This window comes from Echinops telfairi, unplaced genomic scaffold (assembly GCF_000313985.2).
Source record: "Echinops telfairi isolate 266 unplaced genomic scaffold, ASM31398v2 ScPeMD7_3533;HRSCAF=4204_0, whole genome shotgun sequence".
NCBI classification, from domain to species: Eukaryota; Metazoa; Chordata; class Mammalia; order Afrosoricida; family Tenrecidae; genus Echinops; species Echinops telfairi.
This window is the reverse complement of record NW_022107431.1, coordinates 86758485-86770258: the sequence shown is the minus strand read 5'-3', so window position 1 is coordinate 86770258 and position 11774 is coordinate 86758485. Positions and strand designations below refer to the sequence as shown.

Below are 11774 nucleotides of genomic sequence, written 5' to 3'. Positions count from 1 at the left end.
ATTGAGTAACCCTTGGAGACCAAGGCTAGACAGCCTGGAAACAGCTTCCAGACCAATCAACTGCCTGGAAACACTTCCTGGACCAATCAACCACCTAGAAACAGTCCTTGGACCAATCAGCTGTTTTCTAAGAACTATTGCTCCTACAATCTGCCACTGCTGCCTTGCAAACCAAAACAAGAGAAATAAAAGATACCTGAATTATCTCTCCCCGGTCCTCACGTGTCCCAGTCCATCTCTGGCCTATTGCATAGCACCTCCAACTCTGTGCCCCTTGATGGAATTCATTCTGAGCTGAATAATTTCTTAGCCACGTCGTATCCTTTGTGGAATAAGGTAAGGAAGAAATCAATGTATTTAAATAGCTATCATGTTGTACATTGTAATTGTTCTGATGTTGCTTTATGTGAGGACAGTTTCAGTTTCTCACTAGATGGTCTTAAACCTTGGCTGCACATTATTATCACTCCAGGGACTTTTTAAAAATCCCAATGCCCAGGCCACCCCAGACCAATTAAATAAGACTTTCGGCCATCAGCGTTTTGTAAAGCTCTCCAGATGATGCTAGTGTGCAGCTAGAGTTGAAAAACCACTGCTTGACTAGGTCTGGAGGGGATTGGAATGTCAGCAAAGACCAGACAATTTCATGTATGTTTCTTCTCTCACCCCATGCTACCTGGAACAGGTTTTCTGTCCAGACCAGAGGAACGAATGATAGTCAATATGAAGGCAGTTCCAGGAAGGAACCCAGGGTTGGAGTCAGATCAAGATTACGTCACCCTGTGAGATCAGGAAAAGAAAATGGAGTCGTGTTAAAATCTTTCAGGGGACTCAGATCTGCGCTTGTCATCCAATTCTATCACCATCTAACTCTCTGTCCCCAAATGAATTCACTGTAAAATGGAGGAGTAGAACAATTTGGGAGGGGATGGTGAGGAGAAAATTAAGTAGTGTAGGTAAAGCATTTAGCTTGGCCCTTGGTATATGCTTCAGAAATAACAAATAGTTATTAATAATAAGAATCAACACCAAATCTTTCTGGGGAGGGTTGTAAATATGTAGTGAGTGGAGGGGTGGTATTAGGAAATAATCTGCAATGACAGCATTCCAAGTGTGTCCTCGGGCCAGTGATTGAATTAAAGAGACGTAGTCTCATCAGTCCTGCAAGGTGAACATTTAAATAGCATGATAGCAATACAGGGTCCTTGCGTACGCAGTCTAAGGTGATGGGAGGAGGTGGGGTGGAGAAACGGTGCTGTGAAGATAAGTGGGGCTGGCGTAGAGGTGGGAGGAGCCTGGTGCATCTCCACCACTGTGTGGAAGAGAGAACATACCTCCATGGCTGGAGCTTTTGTCGCAGCTGTGGCAGCTCTCCAGGCTTGCTGGAATGATAAAAAGAAAGAAACTGTGTTGTTACTCCAGCTGCAACTTGACCCTCTGGGTTCAATGGGCCCATTCAGGCACAGCCTTACCGAGTTCCAAGGCCTCCTGGCTCTGAGAGTTGTGTACACACGTAGTACCTGTCCCTCCCTTCCAGGCTAGCAGTCTCACAAATACTAGTATGAGTTATTGGCCATATATTTGGAATTAATAATTTCTCCCACTTTGAAGGCCCCTCGGCATGATGAATTGACACAATAGGTTCGAATATAACAAGTGTGCGAAGGGCGCAGGACTGGCCAGTGTTTCGTGCTGCTGTGCCTAGGGTGACTCTGAACTGGCGCTGACTCGATGGCACCGAGCAACAGCCACATCCTGTTGTGAAGGCATGGGGGAGCTAGATGCACTTTAAAGCAAAGGGCCATTTTTATGATACAATATAGAATATAAAGCATAATTTAATGAATTCAAGCTATTTGCTAGGTGATGCACTAATGTCCTTAATGTTGCTGAAACATGAGCACGTTTTTAAGGAACCCTTAAGGTGTAGTGGTTAACCGTTAGGCTGCGATCCTCATGGTGGCCAGTTCGAAATCACCAGCAGCTCCGAGGGAGAAAGTCTGTGCGCTCTACTCCCATTAACAGAGTGTGGACAACCCACAGGAGGTCGCTATGAATCAGCATTGACCAGAGGGCAGTGAGCAAGGAGTGGCGTAGTGGCTACGCAGTGGAGGAGCTCTGGTGGCGTAGCAGTTGTATGTTGGGCTGCAGAACTGCAAGGTCAGGAATTCAAACCCACCAGCCAGCTCTGCAGGAGGGAAAAAAACCAGACTTTCTACGCCCGTGAAGGGTGACAGTAGAGGTGGTTCTACTCTGCTCTAAAGGGTCACTATGAGTCGGCAGCGACTCGATGGCCGTGAGTTTGAGCAGTGCCGTGGATAGGGCACTGGACTGCTAACTGCAAAGTTGGCAGTTCAAACCTATCAGCCACTCCTCAGGAGAAAGAGGAGGCTGCCAGCTCCCATAAAGATTCCCCGGCTCCGCAGTCCTGTGGAGCAGTTCCACTCTGACCTACAGGATCCCTCTGAGTCGGAATCACCTGGATGGCAGGAGGTTTGGCTTGACTGAGTTAACATGTTCTCCTTAATAGACCGTACCCTGGGTTTGAGACAGCTAGAGTAGCAATCCCAGGTGCATAATCTCCTTCAGCTGTAATGCAGATGTGGACAGCCAGTTGTTTCAATCCCATTTACAGACACGACTGTTCTTTTCCCTAGTGAGTTTCCCTGGCACCTACATTGAAAATCAATTAACCAGATATGTATGGGCCTATTTCTAAACGCTATTTTCTTTCATTTGTCTATTTATCCCAATATCATCGTCTTGATAGCGGTAGCTTTATACCAATTCTGGAAATCAGATAGCGAAGACTTCCAACTTATCTCTTTAAAGGTTACTTGAACTATTCTAGATCCTTTGGAATTTTGCATGTGATGGGAATTCCAAAAGTCCATGGAAAAATGAAATTTGATGAAATCTTTCCACAAACGTTTTGAAACCCCCTCATAACATTTACTGTCCACTTGCCATTTTCTGGAAGAAGCAGGGAAGCCTGCTACGATTCCGATTGAGATGTCAATTTGTAGAGAATTGACTTGTTGGTGGTATTGTGATTTCCAATTCATATAAGGCTTTATTAGTGTAGATGCTTAACTTTCTTCTGTCATACTTTGTATTTTAAGTGTATTTCTTTACATTTTAATATTGTGTTATGTCATATGAAAGTTTACCGTACTTTCCTTAGCAAATTAGTTTCCCATTTAACAATTTACACCAATTATTCCATGACATTGGTTGCTATCCCCACAAGGTGTGTCAGTCTGGGTAGACTAGAGAAACAAATTCCTAGCCACTCATCTGTGTATAGGAAAGAGCTGTATATACAAGAGCAATTGAATATTGAGAAAACATCCCAGCCCAGTCCAGATCAAGTCCGTAAATCCGATATCAGCCCATATGTCTGATACCAATCTACAAACTCCTCTTCAGACTCACGGAACACATGCAATGACGCTGAATACAGGACAATCACAGGCCAGTGGGTGGGAAGAAATGTGGATCCCATGGCATTGTAAGCATCTCAGCGCTGGCAGGGATCTGCACGTGGCTTCTCCAACTTGGGGCACTAGCCCTAGTTCCAAGTGTCTTGTCAGCTGCTATGTCTCCCAGGGAGTGAGCCGAAAGAGAGAGAGAGAGAGAGTCTCCCACCTCCAAGGAGGAATATAGAAGTTCCCAGAATCCTCAGGAGAAGGCCATGCCCACACAGAGGCTTCATTGGCTATATCCCGATTGACAAACCAGACACCACCCCTTCATAATCCTCTCAAATTGACAACAGATTATATAACTACCACATAAGGTACCAGCACTTTCTCCATTCCCACCTTGCCTTCTCTGATCGCATCCCTGCACTTCCCCACCCCTTCCTTGTCTGCTCATATTTGCTCTTGGGGAGATACTGCCGGCTTAGTCTCATAGGGCTGATTGTTCTAAATGCGACATTCCTCATGGGTGTTATTATTCATTTGATAAATAAGCCAATCTACAAGTATTATTTGACTGAAAAGTAACTTCAGGGAGCAGCTTCAGCTCCAAGGTAAAGGGTGTCTTAGACAGGAACGATCCTGCGAGTGCTTTCAGTCTCTATCAGTCCAGTAAATCTGATCTCTAGGGAAGAAAACCCCACTTTGTAGTGTGAGTGGAATGAAGGTTGACAGAGTGGATCAGTTTTCCATTCCTGAATTCATACGCATTTTGCTTCATCTCCCTGCTTGCCGTCCCTACAGTGTTACATCACTTTCCTCCCTGCGTTTTCTGGTTTTGTTCCTCATTCTTTTCACACCCTTCTGAACTTGGCTCTTCAATAAATGCTGCCTGCGTAAGCCAGGGTCGACTAGAGAACAAATCCAGAGACACTCATCTATGTATAAGAAAGAGCTTTATGTCAAAGAGCAATTGTATATTAAGAAAACATCCCAGTCCAGTCCAGATCAAGTCTATAAGTCCAATATTAGCTCCTATGTCCGATACTAGTCCATAAATTCCTTTTTAGACTCACACAGCACATGCAATGATCCAGAATGCAGGAAGATCACAAGCAAGAGGGTGAACAATCTTGTGGATCCATCCAGTGGTGGTGGAAGCCTCTCAGCGCTGGCATGGGTCTCTACCTGGCTTGTCAACAGGAGGGTGAAGCAGTAAGAGAGAGAGAGAGACTCTCTTCTGATGGCAGAATCAAGAGAGAGGAAGCTCCCAGAATCCCTGTGAGAAGGCCATGCACACAAGTAGGCATCATCAGGCTGCGACCTGATTGACAGGCTAGACCACCCCTTCACTCTTTTTTTTTTCTCTTTTATTCAAAAAGAAACTTTTCCCCTTCACACTTATACCCTTAAGGTGACACGAGATTTTTTATCTCAAATGGTTGATCATTTTAAAGTGTCCAGGGTTGACCGACTTTGAGCCAAAGGCCGGTGTCTTTACAAACGGGAAGAGTGACTAAAGGCCAGCGTCTTGAGGGTCCGGCCAGTCATTTGACTCGTAAGCCTGGCCTTTTTCAGGATTTTGAGTTTTGTTTTACATTTTTCTCCCATTTTTTCCAGGAGCTGCTGTATGACCCCTTTTAGAGCAGTTAGCAGTGGTAGCTGGGCACCTTCTAGTTCTTCTGGGCCAGAGTCAGAGAGACTGGTGTCGCATGATCCGTTAATTCACTGGACGAATCGTTTCCATGCATCTTTCCTTTTCTTTTCTCTGGATAGGGAGAGACTAGGAGTTGCTCGTGAGCGTCTAAGACCCCAGTCACAGCTTATCCACGTAGGATGTAGAACATTGTCTTTGTGAATTATGGTGTGCCAATGGAAGGCTGGTCTTTTTATGAATTTGAATTGTGTTCTACATTTCCCCCTCCTTTTACCTGGACTTTCTACTGTGTGCCTGGTCCAGTGGTCAGTAGTGGTAGCTGGACCATTGTGAACTAATTGCTTCCTTGAGTTTTGGTTCCTTCACTCTCCTTCTGTCCATATGGGAAGAAACCAATAGTCATCTCTTACTTAGATGGCCACTTACAAGTGAATAAGACCCCAAATAATGACTTGCCAAACTAGTATGTAGAATCTCTGTAATGTCGATTGCCCTCAAGCCCAGCAAGTCAGTCTCATCTGGTGTTTGGATAGATGTAAGACATTGCCATAACTGTGCTCTCTGTGTACTCTATTTTATATTTATAAACCTGTGCACACATAGGCATATAGGCAGCACATAGAAATATGAGCATACAAACGCTCACAACTTTATATATGAATTGAACATATACTCCCCCACACCCTCCCACACCTCTAAAGCACACCTATCTACCTATGTAACCAATCACAAAGTTTTAATTGTTATTACTATTATGGCAGTACTTGTCCTACCTTTTTTTTTAAAGGGAAATCTTAAAAACAGAAGCAAAACTCTGGGTCGGCCTCAGCGGATGCCTCGCTGGGGGAGGCTGCTTGGGTTGCGCTGGCTTCTTCTGCTCCCACCATGTGCTGGTTCCAACTCAAAACAGCGCCATAACCTCAGGGTCCCATCTGCTGCTTCTGATGCTACAGTGGCCCCAGTGGGGCTCATGGTCAGACTCAGGCCCCGGGCTGTGTGGCCTTTGAGCTCAGCCACCTTAGCCATGGCTGGGTACTTCCAGATAACCAGCTGATTCTGGCAAGGCCATGACCTGAGATGAGCTCCTTGTAGTGGGGAGACCAGATGGGGGAGCATGCCTGAGAATGGGCATCCACAGCACTCAGCCTCCAAAGCAGACCTTCCCGATGCAAATCTGTCCACCACTGGTAGCCCCTCCTGTTGCCAGGACCTTGGACTGCCAGGGACACCAGGCTACAGCCTTGACAACTCCTTGATGCAGGGGAGCCCAGCCACCCTCCCTCGGAGCGCTAGGCCACACATTGACCAAGTTAACATTGCCACCTCTGGCTAAATGTTATCCATCTGGGGTTCAGTGCAGCCTTCCTGGCTCTGGCCACTCAGTGTGGCCATATGGTGTTCTGATACCCAGACATCATGGTGGTGGATGTGACCAGAGCGGGAACCACTGGATAGGCTGTAGCTATTCCAACAGAGGGAGCTCAGTGGGACAGAGTGACTGGTCATGTTTCGAAGCCGTTTCTGTTGTTGAACATCCCGTAGCTGCACTTCAGCCCTGCTGGTGCCTAAAGTCAGGTAATTGCCCTCTTTGATCCAGGCCACAGAGGATATATATTCCCCGGGCTGCTCCATTTGTAGCAGCTGCAGGATGTCACCAGAGCTAGCCCTCCACAAGTAGACACTGCTGTCCAGTGACACCGCCAGTACCTTTCCAGAGCTCCCATCCACGAGATGTAAGTAGTAGTCATTCCAGATTTCCGGGGCATCCAGAATCCAGCCTGGCAGGAGAGGAATTTGTGGCAGATCTTCCAGCAGGAGCCAGGCGCGGCCGTTTGTTGTACCTTCCGTTGATTCTGGTAACCTTCTGAGGCATTCTGGGGTTTTCCACTGAGCCAAAGGATCTTGGCTTTCTCCATATCAAAACCATTCAGGTTCAAGGCCAAGCTTTCTGATGTTCCTTCTTCGGGGGCGTCTAGCTGTTTTAGGCTGGTTCCCTTTGCTCAGGAGGAAGTTGGCCACTTCCATCTGGGAAGCATTGCAATGGGGGGTATAGCAAAGCAGGGGATAGTCTGAGCTGTGCAGCTGGACTTGCCAGGAGTTTGGCTTGAGGTCCTGGGGGGCACGGTGGGGGTGTGCATTGGGATGGGAGTGTCCAGCTGGAACCGCAAGCGCTGCATGGGGGTCCTTGGAGTTGGTAGCTGTCAAGTCTGTGTGCTTTCAATCAGGTTCCGGTCCTGAACCGCCCTTAGGAACTGGAGCCTGCACTTCTTTAACTCTCCCTGTCCTGCGTGCTTGCTACCTCTCAGTGTCTTCCTTTACCTTGGCCACCTTGTGCTGACTTTCCTCAAACTGTTTCAGTGTATCTTTTTTCCTAAAAGATTTAGATTTTTTATGTTTTTATAACAAACAGACAAAATATCAGTCAGGGTATAGAAGACTTAATCCCACAATTGCAGGGCACACATTCTTTACAAATGCACATTGAACATTCACCAAGATATACTTTATGGTGCTCAGCCAGGTATGAAGTAATAATAAAAAATACCAGTTTGTTACGTCACATAATGCTATAAGAAGAGTATTAAAATTTCCAAGTATGGTTGTAGATCTATTTCTCTATTAATGCATACACTTTTGGGATTAAGACTTCTTAATAAATTATCTTTTGAAATGATGCTCAATTATCTTCTCTATCTCTAGAAATACTACTTATATTTAAACCTACTCTGTGTAAGATATAGGAAGACTATTTTTTTATGTTTAGTGTTACATGGTATTGATTTTCTCCCTCTCTTTTACTTTCAACTTGTCTTTAATTTATAGTGTATCTCTTATAAACAGCATCTAGTTAGGTCTTGCTTTTTATCCAGGCCGACAACACCGCCTTTTAATTGGAGCGTTCGTTTCATTTACATCTAGTGTAACTGTATGATGGTCGGATTTAAGCCGACACCTTAATTTGTTGGTTCTTTGTTTCTCCTTTGGAGTCTTGTTTGTTTTTCCACTATATTTCCTCCATTGTTTTTTAACTAATGTTTTAAAATTATTACTAGGAATATGACCATTGATGCAAAAATACTCAACAAAATTCTAGCCTATAGAATCCAAAATAATATAAAAAAAAATACATCACAACCAAATGGGGTTTGTCCCAAGTATGTAAGGATCATTCAACATTAGAGGAATGTGTTAGTCTGGGTACATTAGAGAAACAAATCCACAGAAACTCATGTATAAGAGAGAGTTTTATATAAAGGGTAAGTGCACATCAAGAAAACATCCCAACCCAATGCTGCCCAAGCCCACAAGTCCAACATTAACCCATATATTCGACACCAATCCACAAAGTCCTCCTCCATCTCACAAAACACACACTATGATGCTGACTGCCGAATCAGTGACCATGTAAGCATCTCAGTGCTGGCAGGGGTCTCCACACGGGCGCTCCAGCACCCAGGGCTGCATCAGGGTAGGTCCATGTGGCTTCCCCTGAGGGATGTCTTGCAGGAAGTGAGCCTTGCCAGCTGAAGCAGGCAACTGGCGAAGGCAGCTGCACCCTGGTCTGACCATCAGAAAGCAAGAGACCCGAGAACTAGAAAGGTAAGGCTCACTGAGCCATTTATCTCTCTGCCCTTAAATTAACCCCACATGTGTTTATCAGCCAAGTTGGCACAATAAACTTTAACTATAACTGTAATCTGCCACCTAAATAAAGCAAAGGGAAAAAAAGTACAAGATCATATCAGTTGATGTAAAAAAATCATTTGAAAAAAATTTTGAATTGAGGGGGGTTGGAGTAGAGACCCAAAGCCCATCTATGGCCAATGGAGCACCCCGCCCTCAGAGGGGTCGCAGGGAGTGGTTGAGTCAATCAGGGTGCTCTAATGGGTCATGCAATATGCCTCTGTTTCCGGGAGGCCTTCTCACCCCCCTCACCCGCACTATGCATGGATGGATGGATGGATAGGTAAGTAGGTAGGTAGGTAAATGAAAAAGCAAGTGTAGTGAATTCCTTTTTTAATTGTAGAATGTGGGTGATTCTTTGAGTCTTTCAACTTTTGTTTGCTTGAAAACTTTTTTAATAAAATGGGAACAAAAGCGAATCTTCTAATTTAACATGAAAAGTAATACTGAATCTTTTTTTGAACATGGATCGCTGTCAAGTTGCTGTCAACTCTTGCAGACCTCAGGGATGTCAGAGTAGAACTGTGCTCCATGGGTTTCCAATGGTGATCTTTCGGAGATATAGCAGGTGCCTCTTAGTGGATTTGAACCACCAACCTTTCTGTTAATAATTAGGTGCTTAACTATTTGTGCTGCTCAGAGAGTTCACAATGTCAATTGTTACAATAAAACCTTAAAGACAGAATATATATTTGTATGTATATATATATATATACATAATATACTCAATCCTAAATTCACAATCTTCCCTACACAGCTCTACAAGATCACACCCTTGCCTACTTTACCAGTCTTGTGTACTGCTCCTCTCTCTCTGCACAACAGGCAATTCCCTGAATGCTTGAGGCCTCAGACTTCCATGTAAACTATTTCCTTGTCTAGAATGCTCCCTTCCTCAGCCCTCCTTTTGTTTGCATAAATCATACTCATCATTGAGATTTCAACTGAAATTTTCCCCAGCAAAGCAACTCTTTACTTCCCAAACAGGTTAGACTGCTATGCTGGGTAAACCATGAGAAAGCACCTCACAGAGCCTGAAATGTCAGCTACGACAGAGCTGGGGAAGTCCCTTCTTACAGCCAGTAGATGTCTTTAACAGCCTGTCACCCACTGTAAATTGTCCTTAAGTAAGGCATGTCCCTTCTCCAAAATAGGGGGAGTATGTGTAACATCTAAAATCCCCCAAATAAAAGTCTCCTTTGCTTTGCTTGCTTTTGCTGTTGTTGGGCTGTCAGAATTGACCCCATGGCAGTTTTATCGTAGGATGGTGATGATGGAGGACAAGCTTTGAGCTGCTCATCTTAAGGTAAGCGAGTCAGCTCCACCAGCCAGTCCCAGGGAGAAAGATGAGGCTATCGGCTTCCGTAATGGTTTATTGTTGCTGTTGTTGAGTCCGTTCCAACTCACAGCGACCTGCGTACAACAGAGCAAACCGCTGCCTGGTCCTTCACCATCCGCACAATTATGCTTGCGCTTGGGCCCATTGTTGTAGCCACGGTGTCACTCCATCTCCTTGAGGGCCTGCCTCTTTTTGTCGGCCCCTCCCCTTTTCCAAGCATGATGTCCTTCTCCAGGGACTAGTCTCGCCTAGCAACATGTCCAAAGCACATGATCTTGCATTTAAGTACATTCTGATTGGCTGTACTTCTTCCAAGACAGATCTGTTTGTTCTTTTGGCAATGCGTGGTACTTCCAACCATAAAGATTTATCGCCTCTGAAACCCTAAGGAGCAGTTCTCCGCAGGCTTGTAGGGTCTCTGAGTGAGAATGGACTTGCTGGCAGTGATTTTGGCCAGGAGAGAACCGGGCCCTGCCCCCTCCAAAATGAAAGAAACATTGGGATTGGACTCCCTTCTGTCCTACGAAAGAGGTTGGAATAGCAGTGGCGTGCCCATGTGGCACCAACGGTTAAACGCTCAGCTACCAGTCCAAAGAGTAACAGTTCAAACCAATGTGGAGGCTCCTCGGAAGACTGGGCTGGCAATCTTCTTTGGAAAGATCACAGCCACTGAAAACCTCGTGGAGCATTTCACTCTGCGCACTTGGGGTCACCATGAGTTCGAATGTCCACCGCAACCAACAACACCAGAACAGCCCAGGCATGAACACACATGCAGAGAATCAGGCAGTTTTTGCAGCAGCTGATGAGCAGACTGCTTTGGACAAAAGCCCTTTGCCGCCTGCCTGCCTGCCTGCAGTCAGCCAGCTCTTCTATGCGGAATCAGCTGAGCAAACCCAGAACTCCACCTTCAGTCAGAGGTCTCCAAAGAAACGAGAACAAAACTCACTGCCATCGACTCCGACTGACAGTCACCATACAGGACAGAGCAGACCTGCCTCTGGATTCTGCTTGTGGGTTCAGACTCCAGAGCTGGCAGTTAGCTCAACACGCAACCCGTTAAGCCATCAGGCCCGTTGACGTCATTATATCTGGATATTGATAAAAATGGAGTAAAAGGGATCACAGAGCAGATGGAAACCTTGGTGCGGACCCAGCCTTTTGGTTTCCTGTCTCACTGTAAGCGAAAGTGCTAGAGTACGACCTGATTCTGATCCAGAGAAGGGACACAGTTCCAAATTTGATCATTAGAATGATTATCGGCCGCACGCATGTTAGAATGGCCCTCGACAGCATGCACCCATAACTCTCAGCATTTCTTTTCATAAGACTGGCTTACAGTCGTTTGTCCATGTTTATCTTCCCGATCAGAACGTAAGGCTCACAAACACAGAAACCCATCTGTCTGGTTCCCTGGAGGACCTTAAGCAAGCAGTGCATAGGAAGGCCTCCTGAAATAGTTTTCAAAAAACGGAATTTTCATCTGGTCTTCATTGTAATATCATTTTACATGTTTTATGAGGAGTATCCTAAATTTCATCTTATTGTATATGCATTTTTATTGTATTCCTCCATTTGTTCTTTCTCTTAATCATTTAACACTCTAAAAGTTCATAACCTATTTTTTTAAAAACCTCAAAGATCAGCAAATAAATAGCCACCATCAGGTTAC

General features: G+C 45.2%; 1 protein-coding gene and 1 pseudogene across 1 annotated transcript in view; one reads left to right on the top strand and one right to left on the bottom strand.

The window, feature by feature from the left end:
* Window positions 1-253: 253 nt before the first annotated feature.
* The window catches only part of PNRC1 (proline rich nuclear receptor coactivator 1), a 66553-nt gene continuing 55032 nt past the window's right edge, over window positions 254-11774 (top strand). The window contains exon 1 of the mRNA XM_045294476.1: window positions 254-336. The gene's annotated coding sequence lies outside the window, so the exon portion shown is untranslated. The remainder of the gene's footprint in view (window positions 337-11774) is intronic.
* On the bottom strand, window positions 5905-10818 carry LOC101653812 (annotated as a pseudogene).